General features: G+C 37.5%; 1 pseudogene; it reads left to right on the top strand.

Moving 5' to 3' along the window:
* Positions 1 to 9,494: 9,494 nt before the first annotated feature.
* On the top strand, positions 9,495 to 10,217 carry LOC118852290 (annotated as a pseudogene).
* Positions 10,218 to 11,570: the final 1,353 nt, after the last annotated feature.

Genomic DNA, 11,570 nt, shown 5'->3' with positions numbered 1-11,570 from the left:
ATTTAGGGCCCTGATTTGGTCCTGCGAGGATTCCTTATCATTCCTCTTAAATGCTAGAGCATTTCACCTACTATCCACTAATCCAGTGGTTCTCAAATTTTTTTGATCTTGTGCCTCTAGCAGTCAAATATTTTTGAGCATGTACCCCAATATGTTAATTACTTATTTTTAAATTCTATGCATATATTGCTACTTTAATAATTATATTCATTATACGATGCACCTTAAAAAAGGATAAGAAAAAGGTGTTATTTTAGATGTTGTGATTATGTTAGATGTTAGATTTTAGATGTTATGAGTAGGGTAGTGATATGGAGTGACATCACTAAGGACTAGAATGGGGAGAGACTTAATGCAGAGAAACTAAGAGACTGTTGCAACCATCCAGAAAAGAGGTGATAAGGGCATTAAGTAGAATGCTGACTATGTCAGTAGACAAAAAATGACAGACAGGGGACATGTAATGGGGAATGACCATATTTGTCTACTAACTAGAGATGTAAAGTGAGGGGTTTTGAATGTTTATCTGAAATTTATTAGTTACAAGACTTAGTTCAGTGGAAATGAGTATTAAATGTTTTTCAAGTGAACGATTAAGTGAATACAAATGAATGAATATGATTATTAGAATTTTCAAAATCTTTTAAAAAGTTATTGTTTATGTAACTGGGTTAAAATTATAACCCCTCTCACTTATTTATCCAGCAAAATTATTTCATAAAATAATTACCAGTGATATCACTAATATGGTATATATATTGTTTTATAAAATAAATTTATAAATTATTATATTATACGTATATTCATTTTATAATATGTATATTTTAAAATATATATAATATTACTGATGTGTATATATGTACACATGTATGTTGTTATTCAGTCATTTCTGTCATATCTTTTTGTGACCCCCATTTAGGGTTTTCTTGATAAAGACACTGGAGTAGTTTGCCATTTCCTTCTACAGTGTATTTTACAGATAATGAAACGGAGACAAACAGGGTTAAGTGACTCGCCAAGGGTCACACAGCTAGTATCTAAGGCCAGATTTTAACTCAGTCCCAGTAATCTATCCATTGTTATATAATTTAGATAGGTAAATAACAGTGGAGTATGTGGGGGGGGTGGGAAGGGGAGAGAGAGAGAGAGAGACAGAGGAGGGGGGGGAGGGAGGGAGAGAGAGATTTTTTTTTTCTCCACTCCCCCTCACCACACATACACATGAACAAATAGCAAGTAGTAGAGTATTCTACAGTTCAAATGCTGGTTGGGGCAGGGAACAAGTTCCCAGGAAACTCACAGTCTGTTGTGCAAAAGTATACATTCCCACTCCAGTGTGTTGAATACTAAGAACAATTTCAGTGAGTTCTTTAGTACAATTGGATCCCAGTGTCAATAAAATCATGAAGAAATGCTCTACTAAAAACATATACTGTCCTAGAGACCATAATATCTGTGGGCAAAAAGAAGGAGGTTGGATTTGACATGAAGGAGAAAGGAGACTCATCCTTTTTTTATGGGAGCTTTTCTAACTAAGTTCATTCTCACTCTGGACCTTTTTTTCCTATGTGGTATGGACTTTATGAGGCTCAAATAAGGGAGATTATGTGTGAAATGGTTTCATAAGTTTCAAATGGCTATAGAAATGTAAGAAGTTGCTAATGGCTTACATGTTCCAAAGAGAGAATAGATAAGGGTGAAGCAGGAGATAGTTGGAAATCTCTTCTCATGTACTGTTCAAAAACCACCCTTATTACAATTGTCCCAGTCACTAATTTGGTCAAGTCATTCAATATGTAGACATAATAAAGTAATATTCTTCACCCTGCCTTGCAGAGTTGCAAGCCTACTTACTAATAGTTTCTACTTTTCTCTTATATAGTATTAGGTGCCAGCATACTTAGGCAAACTAATTCCTTTCTCTAGAGTTCATTCTCCATTGGAGATACATTCGAAGATATTTGTAAACTTCTTTTTTCCTATAGCTCTTCACTGTCTAAAAGGATAAATTGAGAGTTAGAAGGAAAAGATCTCTGGTCATCTGATTCAACCCCTCATTTTACAAAAACTGATTCCTAGAAAGATTAAGTGTTTTGTTAAAAGTCACACAAGCATTAGTAAATGGCAAAGCCAAGATTTGAACCTGGGTCCTTTGGTGGCAATAGATGTTTAATAATGGTGAAATGATGTATGAAGAGGAATGAAAGAAATCCTCATCTTGGTTCAGTGCAGGGAGGAAGAGGGAAAAAGATAAAGGGATTATATCGGGTACAGGGCATTGCCCCTCCCTGCCCAGGCCCCAACCCATGATTTCATTAGTAAATCTCTATGAAGCTTTACAGCTTTGGGGGAAATTTTCCAGTTAAGTTACCCAGGATAAGAATCTGACCTTGAGAGTAAGAAATGAGAGTACAATCCCCTTTAGGATTTTATCTTGTCTTGAAAAACAACTGTCCCAGACCCTTGAGAGTAAGTGTCCAAAACTCAAAAAGATACCATTGAAAATGTCAGACAACACATTATTCTGCCCTGGAATCATTTCTGTTAAGACGCATTTTAAAGGTGCCATGGAAATAAAGCTGAGAAAACAGAAGGAATAGCACAAACATCCAAACACGAGAAACTCATTAAGATCACCCTCAGAAACCTATTGACATATTTACTTCTAGTCCTTGGATCAATAAGAGTAAGAGTTCTACCCAAATTCTATTCCTGGGAAGTTACATTATTATTAAACTGGGAGGATGTATTATTCTGGGTCAGAGTTTTTCCTCAGACAATAGTGTGGGTAATCAGACACTGCCTTTCTCTGGAAAAATTAATATCCCATACATTTGGAGCACCCATCTTCTACCTTATTATAACAGCCAGAGGTGATGGTTATCAAAATTATAAAATCATAGAACTGGAAGGGATCTCTACAGTTATTTCTAGCTTCTCACCTCACCTTCAGGAAGGACACTTAGGACCCTCTAGGTGATAAGAAACCAGCCTACTCTTAATAACTTCTTGTGAAGACCTTAGTGACCCTTTGGTTACTCATCTTTCTCAGTAATTCACATGAATGTTAAGTAATACCCAGAGCCTGTTTAGGTGTGGGTTCTTTTTTTTCTTTTTTTCCTCTGTATTCAGTGGAGAGATAGAACAGTTGGTTGCCATCCTTTTAAGATAGTGACATGTCCTCCGGGGCCACTTCAATACGTTTGGTAGCTTTTCTCCCTAACTTCTGCACAGTGCAAATTGCAAAGAACTGGAAGGGTCAAATTGAGTTGGCACCCTTAATATACTTGAATTGTTCTTAAGTGATCAGTAATCAGCCTTCTTACCCCCAGGCCAGATAATATATACTAGATTAAAATCTTGATTAAACAGAATATCAGGAAATTGGGTGTTTGATTAATTTAATTTTATGGTAAAGCAAGAGTCAAGGAAGATTCCATTTTGATTTCAATCCTTGTTTCTGAAAATGTTTCTAACATGCATTCATTCTTATACTGGATTTTAAAAAATTCTCAGTGCTTTTAAGAGCATTAAGCTATTAGAGCTTAAAATTGCACTGACATTTGAGACACCTTGTATTAATAAGTATAATCAATATGATTCACTCTCTTGGGATGACTGAGGTGATTGATTCAAGGCCATTATTCAGAATATCACTTGAAACATTGCATGCTATGTATGCATAGAATTTTCATTTATTCATTTAATTCTTCATTCAATAGACTGTCATTGTATACTTTCTGGAAATAACATGATAGGACATAAGCTCCTTGAGAGCAGGGATATTGTCATTTTTTTGCTTTATATCTCTAGTGCCTAGCAGAGTGTGGGCAAATATTGGAAACTTAGTAATTATATATGGGATGAATAAGTGAGCACAATCCTCCTAAATACTGTAGGCATGGAGTTAATGTCTCACCTACCAGTATACACAAAATAGAGTACAGAAAAAAATGGGACAGGTCACATATTGAGGAAAGTTTGGCTGGAGGGATCAGGAAAGCTTGTTTGGTGGAGGTACTATTGGGACTTTTTCTCTAAAAATGGTAGATTTTCAAGACATGAAGTGGTACTAAAAATGGGAATGAAGTATTAAATATGAGAGAGGTGAAACTCTATCAATGCAAGTTGGTAGTACCTTCTGTTTAGACAGAGTTGCTTAAAGTACTGTACTCAAAGATTAAGAGACCTGTTGCCCAGTCACAAGGGATCTCTCTCTCTCTCTCTCTCTCTCTCCCTCTCCCTCCCTCTCCCTCTCTCCTCCGACCCCGCTCAGGTCTTTCTGACTAAGGACAGTTCTTCTTCCACTATGCCATGCTGCATCCCAGTTCTGATAACAACACTGAGGGGTTGATTATTGTATACTAATAGTTTCAAACCTCATTAGTTTGTAGAACTTCATGAAGTTAATTCCTGTACTGCTGTGCGGACAAAGTCCATTCTAGGTGTATGTGTGTTTGTGAAAGAGAAGGAAGGAAGGGAGGGAGGGAGGGAGGGAGGGAGGGAGAGAGAGAGAGAGAGAGAGAGAGAGAGAGAGAGAGAGAGAGAGAGGGAGAGAGAGAGAGAGAGAGAAGGAAAAGGAGGAAAGAGAATCTTCACTTTCAAGCTTAGCTATTCATACTAGTTACCCTTTAGTGAGTTGATAAACTCACTTTCTACCATTAACAAGCCAAGCAAAACTTCACAAAGAAACCTTTTCCCAGACAAAGATGGGTCATTGTTATCCCGGTACATAAGCACAGTGCCTGTTCTATCATCTTTCTATCTCTCTGTTTGTCTGTTATCTATACCCCATGCACCTGTCAAGTTACACAGATACACATTTGTGATGGCATAGATAGGAGGAAGGATTGGTACAAGCTGTAAGGAAAGGATCTATATGAACAAATGATTAGACTACAATGCCCATTTATTGTAGGAGATTGTCAGGGGTTTAATAAACAAGTACTAGAAAATCACCTAGCCATCTACTGAGCTTGGTATCCCAGATACAGTCACCAGTAGTCACAAGACCTTCCCATTGATTATTTAGTATATCTCTTGCTTCAGGTAGCATAGTTGACATTTAGCTTTCTGTGGCTGGGCTTCAGTGATTCACATGTGTCGCGTGAACACTATTGCTGTAGCGTCAATGTCAAGAACTCAGACACAGGATAGCAATGCCTTTCACTCCCAAGGCCTTTGCAAATTAGATTTAATGAAAAGGAATAAAATAAGAATCCCTAAAAATAGTGGGGAACCTGCACAGCATTGTGGGTTGTTCATCAAATTTCTTATCATCACCTAAACAAAAAGCATTTGCTATAAATTTGGTGTTCCTATATACATAGTTAGGTAAATTTTTTAAAAATTGATTATGGAAATTTTTTAACTTTCTAGGTTTTGATACAATCAGCACAATATTGTCTCCAAACAAGAGGCTATAGAGGAACTCACCACATTCAGGAAACCTCCTTCCATTTGGACTCCCCACCAGATATGCCCTAAGACAATGACAAATATCTTTGGCCAATATGTCGCTCTGTTTTAAGCCTCATTTGATGTGAATAATTAGAGGGTCATCAGACAAAGTAACTCAGTGGTTACCTCTTTCAATGAATTCATTTTGAATGAAGCTAAAGACATGAAATGGTTTGCCAAGGTTATTAGTACTTTATATACCAAAATCTAAGTATGATTGGAGTATATATATATATATATATATATATATATATATATATATATATGCTACCTTATTGGAGGAAAACCTTTGGTTCTGACAAATCAAATGCTTTTTTAATAGTTGACAAATAATATGTTCACTTAATCCTTGTATTCCTTACACTTTTCAGTCAACTGTTGAAAGCAAGTTGGATTGCCTTTTGGAAATTGTGCTTTTAATGATCCCAGGCTTCTGTCTGAAAAAAAGAACGATCTTCTTAATATCAGTATTCTTTCAGTGTTACTATATAGCTGTGAGTCATGGAATACCACAGTCTCTAAAGATTTAAAGTTCAAGGTCATTCACAGGGCAATGGAAAAACACATGTTGAACGTGAGCAGGATGCAACATATTATGAACAAAGATTTCTGCAGGAAAAAAGTGGCACAAAGGATATCATCTGAGAGATGTAGGAAAAGATAAGGAAGGCTAGTCATGTAGTGAGCGTAAGACATAATGGAAAGAAAGCCTTCATGCTCCTTTGCTATCCCTACAGTGTTAGAACTGGCATTTATGTAAGACACAGACAAGAATGGCCCCGTATAAGAAATTATGGATGAGTTGCAGTCTGAACCATTAGAGGGGTGCTCATATCCTTAATATCACTGATGTTTTGAAGGATTCATTCCATTATTTTTGTGTCAAAATACATTGAGTGGAAACCACTATTGTTAAATTTATCTAAACTATTTTACTAAAATCATTAATGATGACTCTAGTGAATCCCATTTCAGTGTTATATATTAAGCATGCAGAGGTTCTCATTGATATATTAGAGGTAACAAAGAAAGAGGAGACAGTGAAAGTGTTGGGGGGGGGTCTTAAATTTAGGTACATGGAGGGGTAGTCCAAGAAATTGTAAAATTTGCTCCCCAGACACACCACATCAAATGGTGTATAATATGAAGGTCAAGACTGAAGCTATTTATGGAGTGAGGGGGATACAAATAATCTGCTAGATGATTTTCCTAAATGAATATTATGAGCCATAACTTAGCCATATAAAAAAAAGGATGCTGAGATTACCTGAAAAGGTCACATTTAAGAAGCTTTGTGTGACTCTTAGCTAAAAGATAATGTGTCATCATGAGGAACTATTGTTCCAGTTAGATATTGTATTTTATACTACACCACATAATTTTCTTTCTGTTTTCTACAATGATCGAAGCATAATTATGTAAATATAAATAAGTAGAGCTTTTTAATATTCACAAGAAGAGAATTTGAGAAACACTCTCCATTCTAACCGCCACTGCTTTCACATAACATTTAACAGCAATTGGATTCTCCAAAAGAAGAGAAGAAAAATAGAATAAAAAGAGAAGAAAAAAGCACTATCTCATAAGATAATAGGTACATAAAATAATACTCCTAAAGCTTAGAGAGGATCTAGGGTAGTAGTGATTATATCATGATTATAACATGATTATATCTCTATCATTTAATACAGGATATTTTAGGATACCGTCTTTACCAATAACGATCAGTCTAGTGAGATACTTTGTCAAATATGCTTTTCCAAAATGATAACAAGTATGGATTCAGGGTTCTCCTGAAATGGAACTGATGAAACTAGAGTGGCTGAGAAGGGAATGCTAGGCACACCTTTGTTTGAGGCAAAGTTCAGATTGTATTGATCATTGGAGGAATAGTCATAAAGAGACCAAGTGTGAAGGTAGGTCTGAAACTAGGAGATCATTCTTTCGGAAGAAACAGTGGAGTAAAATTCATGTGCCAAATAGCTAGAGATTTATACTGTCTATAATCTGGCATGTCTAAGGAAGGAACCAGTAGAAGTCCAAAGAAAGCCCAAGAGGCTTTAGTGATTTTAGCACCAGTGTGATAGATAGTAGGAAGTATTATGTGGTGAAGTCTATGGTTCAAAATACACTTTGGTGGCCATTTTCTACATATGCCCAATGCAACAAAGTGGTGTTGTTTTAAACAGTAAAGCTAATCTGTAAATAATGTAATAAATACATTATCAAGGATAGGGTGAGCTCTAACCTTGGTTTATTCTGGAGCCATGCTCTGGCTGCTGGCATATCAAAGAATATACTTGCTTTCTATAAGACTTTTAAAAATATTTTTTTCTTTCCTCTTTAAATAAATTACTATACTGTTAGTGTTCTGTCTAAGTTTTTCAGATCTACAACTTACGGTCCTATAACACCACCAAAGTGTAGGACAGACTAACATATATCTTTGATTTCATCAGATTGAACTTGCAAAATTATTGATAATCTTTTGCATGTCATTTATCCATGTGGTTCTTGAAAATGTACATGTAAGACAACTCATGAAGCTCTGTCTTGAGAATTTTCAATATTGTCCACAATCTGTTAAGTTGATGGTTTCCCAGAGGAACAGAAGCTTATTTTAAAGTTTCCATTATCTCTTAGACCGTAGATTGACTGACTTCATTGCACAACCTTGCTTTACTTCATTGGTGCTAAGGAATGGACTACCAAGCACTCTACAATCTCTGACACAACCGGTCATACCATTGTGAAATAGCTTTCTTGTTCAGTTGTTTCACTCATGTCCAAGTCTTCAAGATCCCATTTGGAGTTTTCTTGGCAAAGATACTAGAATGGTTTGCCATTTCCTTCTCTAGTTCATTTTACAGATGAGGAAACTGAGGTAAACAAGATTAAGCAATTTGCCCAGGGACATACAGCTAATAAGTATTCTTAGGAACTCAACGAATATCTCTGGACTACCAAACATACTTATGAGCTGTCAGAGCTCTGTCTTTCTGTTGTGGTCAAATCAATATTTTGAAAAGTTGATGAATATGGTGTCTGAACTTTGGTGCCATTTCCAGCAATTCTACTATGTGGGAATGACTAGTTCTGATCAACTGTGCCGCAGTTCTAAGAAGCTGATTTTGTAAGACAACAGCTATGACAAAAGGTTTCTAGCTAAAGCGTTGCTGGTGATCAGCAAGCTGTCATTAGATGACCTCCGTCAACTTGTTGTCATTTTCCTTGATAACGAGGACGCTATTTTGAAAACTTGTGGTGCTTTCTTCATACTTCATATTATTGTGGGGGAGGAGCTCAATGTGTTAATTATGTCTCATTGTTACATTATATAGACATGATATATAACCAGTCCACACATCTCCATTACCAGGAAAGGAACCAAAAAAAAAAAAAACCACCTGACAACCTATAGATTAGACAATATAAATTTAACCTAAATATTGGAAGAACTTGCAAATGTAATGAATGAGTCAATGTCAGTGATCTTTGAAAAATAATTGAGACATGGAAACATATCCCAAGACTTAAGAGAAGCACTTAATAAGTACTCAACAAATATTTTTTGAATGAATTCCCTTCAAAGTGTAGGCTCAAGTAAAAATATATTGGGATTCCCTAGAAGAATATAAAATATATTTCCCAACATATGAACATAGAAAGAATTGCTGCCAATTCTGAATATGCTATATCCACAGATTTCTACCATACTAAATAGTGTACCAATGTTGTTAGAAAACAAAAATCGCCTTTTTCTGCCAGGTAGCCGGGCCTTGTTCGCCGCCGCCACTGGATCTGGAATGATCGGATCACTCCTCTCCCCTTTGGTCCACTCATTCAGTAAAGCCTACTCCCTGAGAGCAGTCTGGTTCTGACCTTTGCTTCTCGTTTTGGGGTGGGGTTCAGGGAGGGAGCCGTGAGCAACTTTTCTCTGAGCTCAGAATTAGCCGCTGGCCGTGGTCCCGAACTCTCCCTTGTGTCGCCTGGCATTCGTCCTTCCTCTGAGAGTGGCGCTGGCGACCTTCTCAATGGCACTGCTGCGCAGACTTCATGGGGTGACCAAGGCGAAGCGCTCCTGGGCCGGCTCCCTGACCAGCAGCTGCCTGTCGGATGCCAGCCTCTGGGACCGGCTCCACGCCCAGGCCCTACCCGGAAGTTCCCCTAATTTCGATTAGTTTTTTGGATACGAAGAGGTTCAGGGGCTTCTCCTGCCACTACTGCAGAGAGGGACTCCTCAGGGGCCAGCAGTGGCTCCACTCAGGGTGCTGGATGTGGGCTGTGGGAGCTCAGATTTGTGCTCTGGACTTTATACCAAATGCTCCCTGCCCTTGGATGTGCTTGAGGTGGACTTTTCTCCAGTGGCTGTGTCCCGAATGAAGCAGATGCTAAAAGGGCACGGAGAGCACTCTGGATTAAGCCCCAGGCACCCCAATTCTCGTCTGCATTTCCTACAAGCTGATGCCAGGAACCTGGGCTCTATCTGTCCTTCTGGGTCCTTTCAATTGGTGCTAGACAAGGGCACCTGGGATGCTGTGGCCAGGGGTGGCCAAGCTGGGGCACAGCAATTGCTGTCTGAGTGTCTTCGGGTGCTGGTCCCCCAGGGTACCCTAGTGCAGTTCTCAGATGAGGACCCTGATGTTCATCTGCCCTGCTTGGAGCAAGGGATTGGCAGCAGATTGGTGACAGTACATGAACTAGGACCCTTCAAGGGACTCTGCTATTTCGCTTATTTGGTACAGGCAGCTCAATAAAACCAATCTTCCTCATTAAAAAAAAAAAGAAAAGAAAAAAAAAGAAAAAAATCATGTCAGAGGTCACAGATTATCTTATGGCTAGGACTACTTAAACGATATTATTTTTAAAAGAAAATTGAAAGACTAACCACTCAAATTATCTAAATATTGTTGTGAAGCCTCAGGGGATGCTGTTTTATATTGAATTTATATGATGTATATTGAATGAGTCAATAAGAGCCTTTTTTAGGAATAGACTTGTTAAGCAGTAATGTAATGAATATTTAGGAATATGGTGAATATGCATTACACATGTAACTGTTGTGGTTTGTAAGGAACAAACAATTCTTTGTTCAGATCTGACTAAGCTCTTTGCATAATGACGTCAAAATACAACGAACAGATTCTTGCTACACATTTTTGAGTTCAAATATATTTAACATTGTAAGTGAGTAAAACATGAGGAGTGAACTTTGGTCAAGATTTCTGGATTTTAGGGTTCACCCTTACTGGGCCAATGAGGTGAAAATATTTAGAAATGTGAGTTATATCATTTGATAAAATGTAAACATTGACTAGGCCCAAGACTTAGCAAAGGATTTATCCTCCAACCTAATATGAAGAACCGAACTCAGCATCTAATGACCTCCATTCTAGTCCAGGATCTGACACTAATTAACTGTGTAGTTTTGGCCAATCATTTTACTTTTCTGGACCACAGACGCCTTTGTAAAATGTAAAAATGGATGAGTAGAGGTCTAAGACTCTTTCTTACTCACAAATTCTGTAAGAGAATGGCAGAATTGAATAACTGCGTAATTTTCAGTTTTGGGAGGACAGTAATGCCTATTCACTGATATTAAGTAAAGGAATCCTTTGCCATCAGTTGATGACAAGATGATGGGATCATAGATTTTGAACCAGAAAGGATGTTAGGGACCATCTAGTTCAATGCCATGACTTTAGGCACAAGAAAACTGAGGCCCAGATATGTACTTGGCATGTAGTAAATGTTTAATAACTCCTTGTTTACTGTTGACTGTTGTGAGTAGAGATTGTTTCATTCTTTTCATGAGTTTCCCCAGCACCTAGCACAGATCTAGCACAGAGCAGGAATCTTAATAAACACTCATTGATTGATTGTCCAGAGTCAAACTCAGGTCAAGGGATCTTAAATATAGCGCTTACAGCAATTGTCCTAAATCTTCAAACCATGAGTGTCTTTAATAAAAGTGCACTCTGTATAAACAGTTGTTAATACTCAAAATCACATTTTCACCAACACTAGAAAGGGAAGAAAATCCCAGCCCTTTTGAGTAGGAAGAAGAGAAAGAAGAAAAGGTGAAAAAATGGCTACAGACAAGGGAATTT

This window comes from Trichosurus vulpecula, chromosome 5 (assembly GCF_011100635.1).
Source record: "Trichosurus vulpecula isolate mTriVul1 chromosome 5, mTriVul1.pri, whole genome shotgun sequence".
In the NCBI taxonomy this organism is placed as follows: Eukaryota; Metazoa; Chordata; class Mammalia; order Diprotodontia; family Phalangeridae; genus Trichosurus; species Trichosurus vulpecula.
This window is presented reverse-complemented; position numbering and strand designations above follow the sequence as displayed.